This window comes from Myotis myotis, unplaced genomic scaffold (genome assembly GCF_014108235.1).
Source record: "Myotis myotis isolate mMyoMyo1 unplaced genomic scaffold, mMyoMyo1.p scaffold_m19_p_4, whole genome shotgun sequence".
Classification (NCBI taxonomy): domain Eukaryota; kingdom Metazoa; phylum Chordata; class Mammalia; order Chiroptera; family Vespertilionidae; genus Myotis; species Myotis myotis.
In genome coordinates this window covers 100,185,581-100,201,440 of record NW_023416346.1, presented here as the reverse complement: position 1 = coordinate 100,201,440, position 15,860 = coordinate 100,185,581, and positions in this window count along the sequence as shown.

Here is a 15,860-nt window from a genome sequence, read left to right as displayed (position 1 = left end):
AACCAAGCGCTCAGTTGTTTTTTAAAGCAGCTTATGAATCCACTTTGCTTCAGGCTAAGAAATAAAGTAAAAGAAAAAAAAAAGAAATGGAAAAGATAAAATGTTATTTATCTATTCATTATAGAGAGTTTCTGGTGTGTTAAGCACTTCATTAAAAAACAGAGTACCATAGGTGGAAGAGAACTTGGATATAAATTTTAGTTATTCCTAATTAAATATACAGGTCCATGGACTCCACCTCAGACCTAGCAAATTAAATTCTGAGATGGAGTTAGCAATGTGCATTTCCAACAACTTTCCTGGGTGAATCTAAAATCCACTGAAAGCAGAGAAGTACTGAAGTCTAGTCCCACCACCAGCATTTGTGTAAGAATCCAGGCCCTAGCAATATTACATTATAAATCTGAGGTCTCATAATTATTTTAATATATTAAAACTTTTGAAATTGATAGTGAACAAAACACAAAAAATACATTAAAAATAGCTGATAGTCACTCTAAATTACACCACACTAGTACAAATATGTCTATATTTGCATGCTTTTGTCTATTTTCTCCACAAATAGGCAGATTTTTGTTTAGTTGCAACATCATAGTATGAACTTTCCCCTCAAATTATCAAGGATTCATAATTATTGTTTCAATGAATACATACTACTCTGTCTTATGTTTTACTAAACCATTCTCTTAATTTTATACATTTAGTTTAAATTCAAAGATTTTTCTTATCATTTTTATGCCTAGAATTTGTTTTTCCTTCTGCTGATTTTTTCATTATATCTACATTTCTAGTAATGAGATTACTGAGTCAAATAGTACTGATCAAATTAGGACCCTTCTTACATAGTCCCATATAGGCCCAGAGGAAAGTTAAGCCAATTTATGTCATTCCTCTTCCACAGTCAGCAGTGAATAAATGTACCACTGACCCCAGAGTCTCAACAACTCTACATAAAATCTATCTATCCATCTTTATACAATATATCTTATATACTTAATACATATAAAAATTATATACACAATTTTTATATACATATTTACTGCATTATTAGATGAAAAATGATCTCATGGGTTTTATTTGATTACTGATACTACATAGTAAATATTTTTCATTATTTTCTTTTTATATTTATCTCATCCTGCATAAATTCCCTATTCTTATTTCTTTATCATTTATTATAAGGATCTTGATTTTATTCTAATATATGTGTTTTATCACTAACATTCTTGGTTCACAGTTCAATGTTCTTTCTTTTTAGATGACACTTAACAAATATTTGGATATATGGAACAAACTGACAGCTATCATAGAGAACTGATTATTACAGAAGACCATTAAAAGAGCACTTTTAAAGAAGACTATTGTATATATGAACCATTCTTTTTAACAAACCTAAAGGTAACCACACACATAAAAACACCCTGAGATACATAACTTAAAAAAAGAGGAAACAGAGGAAAATGATAGAATAGCGCCAAAAACAACAGAGAAACACAAAGGAAAAGAACCAATGGAGGCACAGAACTAGCAGAAGTAAAAAAGAGAAATGACTATTGGAAATCCTCATATACTGAATAATAACCTTAAATATAAATGGGCTGAATTCACCAATGAAGAGGCACAGAGTAGCAGATTGGATAAAAAACAAAACCCAGCCATATGTTGTCTTTAGGAGAAATATCTAAGCTGCAAATGAAAAGATAGACTCAAAATAAAAAGGTAGAAGATGATTCTCCAAGTAAATAGAATCCACAGAAATGCAGGTGTAGCCATACTTATATCTGACAAAATAGATTTCAAGAGAACAAAAGACTAGCAAATCATACACAACAATATATTAAAAAATATATCACTGTCAAGTGGATTTATTCCACGGGCACAGGGATGGTTCAATATACCCAAATCAATCAATGTGATATATCACACTAACAAAACAAAGGGTAAAATAATCTTATCAATAGATGTAGGGAAAACATTTAATAAGATATAATGTCCATTTACGATTAAAGCACTCAATAAAATGGGTATAGGAGGAAAGTACCTCCACATAATAAAAGCTATATATGACAAACCTTCAACTAATATCATACTCAATGGTGAAAACCTGAAATCTTTTCCTCTAAAATCAGGAACAAGGCCAGGATGCCCACTTTCACCACTCATTCAACATAGAACTGAAAATTCTATCCAGAGAAATCAGACAAGAAAAAGAAATACAAGGCCTCCAAATTAAGAATGAAAAAGAAAAAGTGCCACTTTTTGCAGTTGACATGATTCTTTATATAGAAAACCCGACGCCCTAACCGGTTTGGCTCAGTGGATAGAGCATCAGCCTGCGGAATGAAGGGTCCCAGGTTCGATTCCGGTCAAGAGCATGTACCTTGGTTGTGGGCACATCCCCAGTAGGGGGTGTGCAGGAGGCAGCTGATTGATGTTTCTCTCTCATTGATGTTTCTAACTCTACCCTCTCCCTTCCTCTCTATAAAAAAATAAATAAAAACATATTAAAAAATAAAAAAACCCAAAAGACTCCACCAAAAAAAAAAAAAAAAACTATTAGAAGCAATGTACAAATACAATAAAGTTGCAGGATACAAAATCAGTTTATGAAAACCCACTGCATTCCTATATTAACAATGAAATTTCAGGAAAAATAAATGAAGAAAAAGAGTTCCTTTTGAAATTGAAACAAAAAGAATAAAACACATAGGAATAAACTTAACAAAGAATGCGAAATATCTATATACTGAAAACTACAAAGCATTATTAAAAGATATTTAAAAGGACACAATGAAATAAGAAGATATTCCATGTTTATGGATTGAAAGAATCAACATAGTTAAAATGTCCATGTTACCCCAAGTGATACACAGATTTAGTGCAGTCCCCATCAAATTCCCAATGACATTATAAAAATAGTGTAAAAAAAATCATCAGATTTGTATGGAACTACAAAATACCCCAAATTGCCAAAGCAATCCTGAGCAAAAAGAACAAAATTGGAGGTATCACACTATCTGATTTCCAATTATACTACAGAGCAATGATAAACAAAACAGCATGGTATTGGCAGAAAAACAGACACACAGATTAATGGAACTGAATTGAGAGCCCAGAAATAAATTCACATGTATATGTACAAAAAATTTTTGAACAAAGGAGCAAAAACATACAATGTAGTAAGGAAAGCCTCTTCAATAAATGGTGCTAAGAAAATTGGCAGGCCACATGCAAAAGAACAAAACTAGACCACAGTTTTTTCCCCATGGAAAAATTAATTCAAAATGGATCAAAGACCTAAATATTAGATCTGAAACAATATATTATATAGAAAAAAAAACTTAAGTACTAAATGTATGGGTATTGTTCTTAGAGAAGATTTTATGAATTTGACCCCAAAGGCAAGGGAAGTAAAGATGTGGGAAACTGTTTATTGCCTTCACTATCTGATAAACATAGACAGAGAAACGCGCCCCCACCCCGCCAAGGCTGGGTGCCTTTGAAGCCCTACCAAAGGTCGGAGCTAGGCACCACCTCTGTTTGTCCAGACAGTGGTGGCTGAAACTACTCCCCCATTTATTATTATGTAAATCCTTGCTGATGGGCTAGTCTGCCTGTTGCAGGGGGTCACCTGCCTAAGGGTTATGCTATGGGTGCATCCCAGATCAATAAAAGCTTGGTGAGGCCTGAGCACGGGAGGAAGTCCTTTGGGACTTGCCGCCTGGTCCCCCAATATTGCAAAATTATCTCGTGTCTTTTTCTCTCATTTGTTGTGCAGCTCCTCTTTCAGATACCGAACCCTACTCCACGCAGAACGTGGAGGGAGTCTTAATCGACAAAAGGCAAAAATAAATGAATGAGTCTATAGCAGCCTACAAAGTTTCTGAACAAAAGAAATTGCTAACAAAACAAAAAGGCAATCAATTAAAGGGGAGAAGATATCTGCAAACAAAAGCTGCAACAAGGGGTGAATATCCAAAATATATAAAGAACTCATACAAGTCAAAACCAAACAAACATTTATCCCAAGAAGACATAAAAATGGCCTACAGATATATAATATGAAAGATACTCAAATTCACTAGCTACTAGGGAAATGCAAATCAAACTACACCTCTTAGAATGGCTATTATAAACAAGACAAGTAATATCAAGTTTTAAAGAGGTTGTGGAGAAAAAGGAACCCTTATTCACTGCTAGTGGGAATGTAAATTGGTATAGCCACTATAGAAAACAGTAAGGAGAGTTCTTAAATTTCGAGCATAAATTTACCATATGACTCAGCAATCCTTCCTGTGGGTATCCACCCAAAAATTTGAAAACATTTCTCAATGATATATATGCACCCCTATGTACATTGCAGCATTATTCATGGTGGCATCCATGAAAATGCATAACACATACAATGCCAGATACTATCCAAAGCACTATACATGCTTCAATTTCCTATAAGAAAGGTTTTATCGATGTCTTATTTTATACTTGACAAAATTAATGTCTAAATAATTTAGAAAATTCCCCAAAGATATCTGGTTGTTAAATGGTAGATTAAAAATTTAAATCAAAGTTGTCTGATTCCAAAATTGTAGATAGAAGCTACTCGATTATACAACATACATGAGGCTTTCCATTTTCAAACAAGTTATTTAGTTCTTTTGGAAGACGTTATGGGATCTCTTTTTTAAAAGAGTACAGTACAATAAAACCTTGATTATCACAATACTTGGAGTTGGGGAGTTGATTAGAGTTTATTTTTTTCTAAGGACTAGGGTTTTTTTAGGCCCTGTTGAAAACTCCACCATTCGGAATATAACTTTCACCACTGTAGAAAGCCAAGAATAAATAAAATGAATTATATGCATACTATTTAGTTATATACATTTTAAAAAATCATTGCACAACAAAGTAAATCCTGAAAAAGCCAATAGACACATGAGACTTGAAAATACAACAAAGAATATAGATGAAGTGATATCTATAATATGAAGATAATATTTTATAAATTGACAAAATATATAAATAACTCATTAGAAAAATGGATAAAAAATATAAAGACATAATTCTCAAGCAATCAAAACCAAGTGACCAAAATATTTCATAGGATATTCAAAATCACTAGTAGTAAGGGAAATGCAAATTAAAGCCTGAATGAAGTACCATTTTGCATTCATGAATAGCAAAAGGGAGATATTTAACATCTATTGCTGGCTGTGATGCATAGAAGTATGTATTATTTCATGGTCTTTAAATAACACAGTAACACAACTTCATTCTCTCTCCTGTTTTCTGCACCACTCTCGTGTGTGTGTGTGTGTGTGTGTGTGTATTTAAGGGTTTAATATGGTAAAGAAAATCTTGGAGAAAAGTATAGAATAATAAAAAGTATGTTTTTAAAAAGTGTTATGTGGGGCGAAGATAAGAGATAGCAATGGTGAGTATAGAAATGAGGAATGTTCGTTACATGTATGAGTCTATTTCTATTTTGTTTGTTATTTACCAATGTCACCCCAATAAATGTAATCCTTAAAAAAAACACAACAGGAAATGAGGAGTGGAGATACAAGCAAAAATAAAAAATAAAGTACTTATGTAAAACTAATCTAGAATGTATGGTGTCCTGTTATATGAAATTATGTGTGTGTTTTCATAAATGAGTTGGCAATAAGAACAATAGCATTAATTATATATGTACTGACTTATAAGGATGAACAGGATATTGTCAAGTGAAAAGACAAGATATAAAATACCGTCACCATGTCACAAAATGCATTTTAATTTTTTTCAAAACAAATTATCTATATGTCTATCTGCTTACATATTTTGTATGTAAGACATTATAAAAGAAAAATAGACAGCAAGCTGTTAACATTGCTTACCTCCAAAGGATAGATTTTTAGGGAAGTATGGAGAGAAGGAGTGGGTACAAGGATCTAAATAATTTTATTTACATTTTTGTATTGGTTCAGTTGTTATAAAAATTGTAACATTTGTTAGTAAAAACTACATATAGAAGTTAATTGTATAGACAAAAAAAAACTATAAGGAATCATTGTCCTTAAATTACACATTAAACCTTATAGACTTATCAAATATATACAGAAAATTCCACACACAAAAAACAAAATGCACATTACTCTCAAATGCACGTGGAACATTCTCCAAAACAAGTCATATGTTAGGCCGTAAAATAAGTGTTAGTAAATCTAAAAAGATTGAACTCATATAAAGCATCATTTCCAACCACAATAGTATGAAGATAGACATCAATTACAAGATAAAATCTGGGAAACCTAAAATTGTGTTGAGATTAAATATGCTACTGAATAACCAATGTGTCAAATAAAGAATCAAAAGGAAAATTAAACTATCACTTGAAACAAATCAAAATAGAAATACAACTTACCAAAACTTATGAAATGCAGTAAAAGCAGTTCTAAGAGAGGTTTATAGCAATAAATGTTAGCCTCAAGAAGCAACGAAATCTCAAATAAAAAAAATTAATTTTATACCATAAGGAATTATTAAAAAAAGAAGATATAAAGCTCAAAGTTTGTATAAAAGGGAAATAACAAATATCAGAGCATAAATAAATGAAATAGAGACTAAAAGGTAATAGGAAGAATAAATAAAACTACATTGAAAAAATAAAAACTGTACACTTTTGGCTACCAGTGGTTCTCAACCTTCCTAATGCCATGACCCTTTAATACAGTTCCTCATGTTGTGAGCCCCAACCATAAAATTATTTTCATTGCTACTTCATAACTGTAATTTTGCTACTGTTATGAATTATAATGTAAATATCTGATATGCAGGATGTATTATCATTGTTCGCGACCCACAAGTTGACAACCACTGGGCTAGACAGTCCAAAAAAGGAAGAAATGAAACAAATAAAAATAGAAATAAAAGAGAAAATGTTACAACTGATGCAACAGAAATACAAAGATGATAAGACAACTATGAACAATTACACAAAAACAAATTGCACATCCTGGAAGAAGTAGAAAATCTTAGAAACATACAACACAGCAAGACTGAATTGTGAAAATATAAAAAATCTGAACAAGCTGATTACTAGTAAGTAAATTGAATTAGTAACAAAAAAACACCCAACAATCAAAATTCCAGGAAAACAGGGCTGTCATATAATTTAAAATTAATAGAACAGAATAGAGAGTCCATAATTCTAGCAAACAAAAATTACTACTAATCCTTCTCAAACTCTTACAACATATTGAAGAAGAGAGAACACTTCTAAACTCATATCATGAGGCCAACATTAACCTGATAAGAAAATCAGAAAAAGACACCACACAAAAAAAACGTAGGCCAATATACCTGATAAACATAGACATAAAAATCCTCAATAAAATATTACCAAACCAGGGAGAACCAAGATGGTGGCATAGGTAAACACCTGTACTTGCTGCCTCTCACAACCACATCAAAATTACAACTAAAATACAGAACAGCTATCATCCAGAACCACGGGAAAGCTGGCTGAGTGGAAGTACTACAACCAGAGAGATGAAAAAAGTGCAATGAGACTGGTAGGAGGTGCAGAGGCGCAGAAAGGGCTGGCACCTGCGTGAGCTGCTTTTTTAATCAGGAGGTAGATACAAGCTCCCGCTTGCTCTGAACTCCAGTTCTGGGTGAGACTCTGGGGGACCCAGACACATATGGGAAGAAACTGGACTGTCTGACACTGGGGCAGGAACACGAGGGTGGCTTTCTTTCAGACAAAGGTGCTCACAGCAGTCATTGTTCCTGTGCTGGGACCTCTCCAGTGCAAGGCTGACTGACAGCCACTGTTGTTTGCTTCGCCCTGGTGATTCCCTTAGACCTCACCCATCCAATTTACAACCCCACTCAAGCTGTGTGCAGTGGCATTTGCATATGACTGGCCTGTCCTTTCTCAGCCTAAAACCTGTCAAATAGGCAGCAGCTGGGTCAGGGAGCCCCAAACCTATTAAAAGAAGGCCCAAGGCCAGCAACAGCAGCCTGCCTTGCTTAACAGCTGGGCCTCATTTGGGCACTTCCAAACCCCAAACAAAGAGGAGGAATCCACAGATCTCTCTGTAGCTCCTGCTGGGTGGTCCCAGGGAGTGGCTGACTTTGCAACTCCTTGGAGATCCAAGAGTCAGAGTACCCAGTGGTCAATATGAGACCATACCAGATCACAACTCTTCACATCCATAAGTGACACACTCAAGGGGCAGACTCAGTGAGCACCAAAGCCCCACTGAAGCAAGTCCTGCTGCATAAGTTTGTCTCCTTCACAGCAGCTCTTCCATTGTAGACAAGGCTGGTCCTCACAGCCAAGTGGCCTGGAGGTCAATTCCTCCTAGTGATACCAAAAGCAATCAAGGCTTAACTACAACAAGACTGTGGACACAGCCCACAAAGGGGTGCACCAAGAGTGTCCACCTCAAGTGATTGGGGAGGCTTAGCCACTGGACCCTATAGGACACCTACTACACAGGCCACTCTATCAACTCAAGGAGACCTAGCAGCTACCCAGTACATAGAAACAAACACAGGGAAGCAGCCAAACTGTGGAGACAAAGAAACATGTCACAAATGAAAGAAATGGAATAAAACAAAATACTGGATAAAGAGTTCAAAACCACAGTTATAAGGTTACTCAAGAATCTTCTAGAAACCTCCAAGGAACTTAGTGAGACCTTCAAGGATCTTAGTGAGAATGCCAAAAAATAGAAAAGGACCAGTCAGAAATTAAGCATACACTGACGGAAATAAAGAATAATATACGGATATTCAATAGTAGACCAGAGGATCCCAAGAATCAAGTCGAAGATTTGAAATACGAGGAAGCAAAAAACACTCAACTGAAAGAGAAAAAAGAATAAAAAAATATGAATATAGTGTAAGGAGCCTCTGGGACAACTTCAAGTGTACCAACATCCGAATTATGGGGGTGCCAGAAGAAGAGAGAGAGCAAGATATTGAAAACCTATTTGAAGAAATAATGACAGAAGACTTCCCCTACTTGGTGAAAAAAATAAAATAGACTTACAAGTTCAGGAAGTGCAGAGAACCCCAAACAAGAGGAATCTAAAGAGGACCATTCCAAGACACATCATAATGAAAATGTCAACGGCAAAGACAAAGAGAGAATCTTAAAAGCACCAAGTGAAACACAGATAGTCACCTACAAAGGAGTACCCTTATGTCTGTTAGCTTATTTCTCAACAGAAACTATGCAGACCAGAAGGGAGTGGCATGAAATATTCAGAGTGATGAATAGCAAGAACCTACAACCAAGAATACTCTACCCAGCAAAGCTATCATTTAGAATTGAAGGTCAGATAAAGAGCTTCACAGATAAGAAAAAGCTAAAGGAATTCATCACCATCAAAGGAGTTCATCATCACCATCAGTATATGAAATGCTGAAGGGTATTCTTTAAGAAGAGAAGGAAGAAGAAAAAGGTAAAGATAAAAAATTATGAACAACAAAGTGATAACAAATACATATCTATCAACAAGTGAATCTAAAAATCAAATGAATAAAAAATCTGATGAACCGAATAAACTGGTGAATGTAATAGAATTAGGGGTGTGGAAAGGGAGCAGGCTGACAATTCTTGGGGAGAAGGGGGTGTGGATGGTTTGGGAAGAAATTAGAAAAGATCTTACACCTATGGACGAAGACAGTGGGGGGAAAGGGCCTAAGATGGGGTGGGAACAGGGTGGAGGGGAGCTATGGAGGGAAAAAGAGGAACATCTGTAATAATCTGCAAAATAAAGATTAAAAAAAATTACCAAACCAAATGCAACAGTACAATAAAAGGATCAAACACTATGATCAGGTGGCATTTATTCAAGAGATGTAAAGATGGTTTAACATTTGTAAATCAATCCATTAGATACACCATATTAACAAAATGAAGGATAAAAATAATCTCTTTAAATTCAGAAAATGGATTTGACAAAATTCAACATTAATTTATGAATAAAAATATTTCAATAATGTGTATAAAAGGAATGTACCTTAACATAATAAAGGCCATATATAACAAACCCACAGTTAAAATAATACTTAATGGTGATAAGCTTTTTCTCCAAGATCAGGAACAAGACAAAATACTACTCTCACCAATTTTATTTAATATAGAATTGGAAATTCTAGCCAGAGCAATTGGGCAAGAAATAGAAATAAAAGGCATCTAAATCAGAAAAGAAGTAAAACTGTTACTATTTGCAGATGACATGACATTATATGTAGAAAACCCTAAAGACTCCCCCCAAAATTGTTAGAACTAATGATCACATTCAATAAAGTTGCAGGATACAAAATAAATATACAAAATATGTTGTATTTTTATACACTAAGAACAAATTAGCGAAAAGGAAAATTAAAAAAAAACTATTTGCAATTGCATAAAAAATGATAAAATACATAGGAATAAATTTAACCAAGGAGCTAAGAGACCTGTACACTAAAATCTATGACATTGATAAATAATTGAAGACACAAATAAATACAAATATAGATTGTGTTCATGGTTTGAAAAAATTAATATTGTTAAACAGTCCATACTACCCAGGAAAAACTGCACATTCAATGCATTCATATAAAAATGCCAATGGCGTTTTCATAGAAATATAACTAGCAAACTTACAATTTATATAGAATCATAATAGATCTCAAGTAGCCCAAGTAATCTTAAGAGAACAAAGCTGAAAGCACCACACTCCTTGATTTTAAATTAAATTCTAAAGCAATAATCATCTAAATAGTATATTAAGAGCATTAAAAACAGACATGTAAATTAGTGAAACAGAATGGAGAGCCTAGAAATAAATCCATAAATGTATGCTCAATCAATATTTGACAGAGGAGCCAAGAAAATACAAAGGTGAAAAGACAGTTTTTTCTGGTGTTGAGGAAACAGGACAACTACATGTTAAATAATGAAACTGGACCGTTATCTTATACTATACAGAAAAATTAACTCAAAATAGATCAAGGATTTGAAGATATGAAACATAATAGTCTTAGAAGAAAATATAGGCAATAGCTTTTGTCTGGTAAGCTTCTGAGACATCATTGGTCTTGGTAGTGAGTTTTTGGATTTAACACCAAAAGCAAAGATAACACAATCAAAATAAAAATAAATAAGTGGGACTATATCAAACTAAAAAAGTCTTACAGAAGAAGAAACAATTAACAAAATGAAAAAAAAAACACCTAGTAATTGGAAGAAATTATTTGCAAATCATATATAAGATAAGGGGTTAATATCTAAAATATATAAATAATTTGTTCCCTTTTCCAAATGCCTTGTTCATTTTAGTCTGATATTGCTGGAGGAGAAATGATTGGAAAAATGGAAGTCAGAAAGTTTACCAATGTGCTATGATCTGCAGCTATTTAGAGAGACCAAATTCTTATCCAGCCAAATGTAGCCTAGTTGCTGATTTTTGGAACTGGAGATACAGGAAAACAAAACAAAACAAACAAACAAAAACATATACTTTTTATTGCCTGGGTGTAGCCTGAATCTTATTGGTGAATGTAATTAATAAACAAATGAATATATAATCCTATATAATAAAGAGGTAAAATGCAAATTAACCATCACACCCTCACAAGATGTCTGCCTACCATCAGGCTGGCATGGGGATTAGTGAGAGACAACCAAACGGCTGAACAAGCAGGCTGTGTGGGGCAACCAGAATGGCAGGGGGGTTAGTGAGGAACAACCAAATGACTTAACAAGCAAGCCATGTGGGGCTACAAGGCCAGTGGCAGGGGGGCATGGTGAGCGATGACCAGGCCAGTAGGGGGGGCTGTTGGGGGCGACCAGGCTGATGTGGGGGAAGCAGTTAGGGATGACCAGGCCAGCAGGGGTTTAGTGAGGGATGACCAAACAACTGAACACGAGGGTGCATGGGGCAACCAGGCCAGCAAGGGTGTAGTGGGGACAACCAGGCTGGCAGAGGGGGGCAGTTAGAGGTGACCAGGCCAGCAGAAGGGGGCAGAAGGGGGTGACCAAGCTGTCAGGGGAGGCAGTAAGAGGTGACCAGGCTGGTGGGGAAGCAGTTAGGTGTGACCAGGCCACACCTGGTCACACCTGGGGCGGGGGGGGGGGTGCAGTTGGAAGTTACCAGGCCTGCGTGGGGGGGCAGTTGGGGGCAATTAGGTTGACAGGGGGGCAGTGAGGAGCAACTAGGCCAGCACAGGGGCAGTTGGGGGTGACCAGGTTGGTGGGGGTCAGTTAAGGGTGATCAGGCCAGCATGCAGAGGCAGTGAGGGGCGATCAGGCTGGCAGGCAGGTGAGCAATTAGGAGCCAGCGGTCCAGGATTGTGAGAGGGATGTCCCACTGCTGGTTTATGCCCAATCCCTGGCAGTCAGAAAACCCAAGGGGTCTCGGATTAGAGAGCATGAAGACTGGGCCAAGGGGACCTCACCCGTGCACCGGGCCTCTAGTCCTATCTAATAATAGACAAACATGGTAATTGACCGTACCTTCGCTATGACTCCCATTGGCTAATCAGTGAGATACGCAAATTAACCCAACCAAGATGGTGGCCTGCAGCCACGCAGCTGAAGCGAGCAGGAGGCTTGCTTGCTCCAGTGATGGAGGAAGCCAAGGTTCCCCGCCTGCTGCTGCCCTGCTCTGAGCTCCGAAAGCAACAAAGTTACCATTATAGAAGCTAAATAAACCCCAGATACCTGCTTTCAGCCAGCAGTGGCCTCAGAGCTACAGCAAGCAGGAGCCTAGCTCTCAGTTCCAGTGACGGCAACAAAGTTTTAATTATAGAAGGTAAATAAATCCCAGAATAAAAAAAAGAAAGAAAAAAAGGAGAGGCTGGGAGCTTCAGGTGCCGGCCAGCCTGAAAACGGCCCTCAGTCCCTCACCCAGACTGGCCAGGCACCCCAGTGGGGACCCCCACTCTAAAGGGGGTGTGGCCAGACTGAAAACAGCCATCAGCCCCTCATCCAGACTGGCCAGGAACCCCAGTGGGGACCCCCACCCTAAAGGGGGTGTGACCAGCTGCAAACACCCATTAGCCCCTCACCCAGGCTGGCCAGGACCTCAGCGGGACCCCCACCCTGATCTGGGACACCCTTCAGGGAAAACCAGCTGGGCCCCACCTATGCACCAGGCCTCTATCCTATATAATAAAAGGGTAATATGCAAACTGACCCTAACAGCAGAAAGACTGGGAATGACTGGTCACTATGACACACACTGACTACCAGGGGGCAGACGCTCAATGCAGGAGCTGCCCTCTGGTGGTCAGTGTGCTCCCACATGGGGGAGCTCTGCTCAGCCACAAGCCAGGCTGATGGCTGCCAGTACAGCGGTGGTGGTGGGAGCCTCTTCTGCCTCCTCAGCAGCGCTATGGATGTCCGACTGCAGCTTAGGCCTGCTCCCTGCTGGCAAGTGGACAACCCCCGAGGGCTGCCGGGCTGCCAGAGGGATGTCTGATTGCCAGCTTAGGCCCAGTCCCCTGGGGAGCAGGCCTAAGCCAGCAGGTGGTCATCCCCTGAGGGGTCGAAGACTGTGAGAGGGCACAGGCTGGGCTGAGGGGACCCCCCCCCCCCCCGAGTGCACAAATTTTTGTGCACCTGGCCTCTAGTTTTAGATAAAGATACATTCTATGAAGAGAAACAAAATAGCATTCAGGGTCTGGAGAATGACTGGACAGTTGTTGGGGGAGGAGATTGCATAAGATATGGAAATCAATGAAAGCTTTTCTAAAGAGATAATATTTAAGGTTAAAAAGCAAAAGACAAGAAGGACTAGTAATGCAAAGATCTGAGGAGGAGCATTCCAAGCAGAGGAAACAGCCTATGCAATGACTTTGTAAGAAAACAATCTTGGCATGTATGAGAAACACAAAGGATGCAAGTTTAGCTAGATCAGTGATGGCGACCCTATGACACACATGTCAGAGGTGACACACAAACTCATTTTTTTTTGTTAAATTGCATTTAAATATATAAAATAAATATCAAAAATATAAATCTTTGTTTTACTATGGTTGCAAATATCAAAAAAATTTCTATATGTGACACGATGCCAGAGTTAAGTTAGGGTTTTTCAAAATGCTGACACGCCGAGCTCAAAAGGTTCCCCATCACTGAGCTAGATCTTAAAAGAAATGGGGGGAAGTGGTACAGATGAGGTGGAAAACAGATAGGCATTGAAAGATTGGAAAAGAAGTTTTAGTTTCTTTCTGAATGTAATAGGAAACTTCTATAATGCTTTAAGCATAGAAGAGTAGAGATAGCAAGTCTACTTAGTAACTTGCAGAATTTTCAGGAAAAATGATGGTGATTGGGACCATAAGGTAGTAGTTGTGATTGAATTGGAGGAAAGTGGGTTGATTCAGGATAACTTTGGACGTAAGTGATATTAGTCTTACTAAGGAAAAGAGAAATATATATTACTAGAGGCACAGTGCACAAAAATTTGTGCACTTGGGTGTTCCCTAAGCATGGCTTATGCCCTCTGGCAGTCTGGGACCCCTTGCAGGATGTCCACCTGCTGGCTTAGGCCTGCTCCCTGGGGGATCAAGCCCAAACTGGCAGTCAGACATCACTCTGACAGCTCAGCAGCCCTCAGGGTATGTCCACTAACCAGCAGAGAGCAGACCTAAACTGCAGTCAGACATCCTTAGTGCTTCTGAGGAGGCAGGAGAGGCTCCCGCCACCACTGCTGTGCTGGCAGCCATCAGCCTGGCTTGTGGCTGAGCAGAGCTCCCCCATGTGGGAGCACACTGACCATCAGGGGGCAGCTCCTGGATTGAGCATCTGCCCCCTGGTGGTCAGTGTGTGTCATAGTGACCAGTCATTCCCAGTCGTTCTACTGTTAGGGTCAATTTGCATATTACCCTTTTATTATGTAGGATAGAGGCCTGGTGCACGGGTGGGGGCCGGCTGGTTTGCCCTGAAGTGTGTCTCGGATCAGCATGGGGGTCCCGCTTGGGTGCCTGGCCAGCCTGGGTGAGGGGCTGATGGGTGTTTGCATGCTGGTCACACCCCCTTCAGGGTGAGGGTCCCAGCTGGGGTTCCTGGCCAGCCTGGATGAGGTGCTGATGGCTGTTTGAAGGCTGTCAACCCCCCCCCCCCAAGTGGGGACCCTCACCCCATGGAGGTTTGGCCAGCCTGGGTGAGAGGCTGATGGCTGTTTTCAGGCTGGCCGCACCCCCTTTAGGGTGGGGGGGGTCCCCACTGGGTTTTCTGGCAAGTCTGGGTGAGGGGCTGAGGGTTGTTTTCAGGCTGGCCAAGCCCCCCAGAGACAGAAGCTCCCAGCCTCTTCTTTTTTTCTTTTTTCTTTTTTTATTCTGGGTTTTATTTACCTTCTATAATTGAAACTTTGTAGCCTTGAGTTGGAGCTAAGAGCCAGCCAGGGCGGGTGGGAAGTTTGGCTTCCTCCATCGCCAGGGGCAAGCCAAGCCTCCTGTTCACTCCAGCTTCGGGGCCATGGCTGGCTGAAAGCAGGTGTCTGGGGTTTATTTATCTTCTATAATTGAAACTTTGTTGCCTTGAGTGGAGCTCAGAGCCAGCCACGGCAGGCGGGAATCTTGCCTTCCTCCATCACTGGGGCAACCAAGCCTCCTGTTTGCTCCAGCTCTGTGGCTTCCGGCCGCCCTCTTGGTTGGATTAATTGCACATAGTCGCTCTGATTGGCTGGTGAGCATCGCTTAAGGCATAGCGAAGGTACAGTCGATTTGCATGCTTGTCTTTCATTAGAGTAGATATCCAGGTTTTAAAAGATCAAATAGGTGAATGGTAGTGTCATTTACTAAGGTGGGGAATTTTGGTGAGGAATACATTAGGGAATGGGTGAAGAGTATTATTAGATATGTTAAGTTTG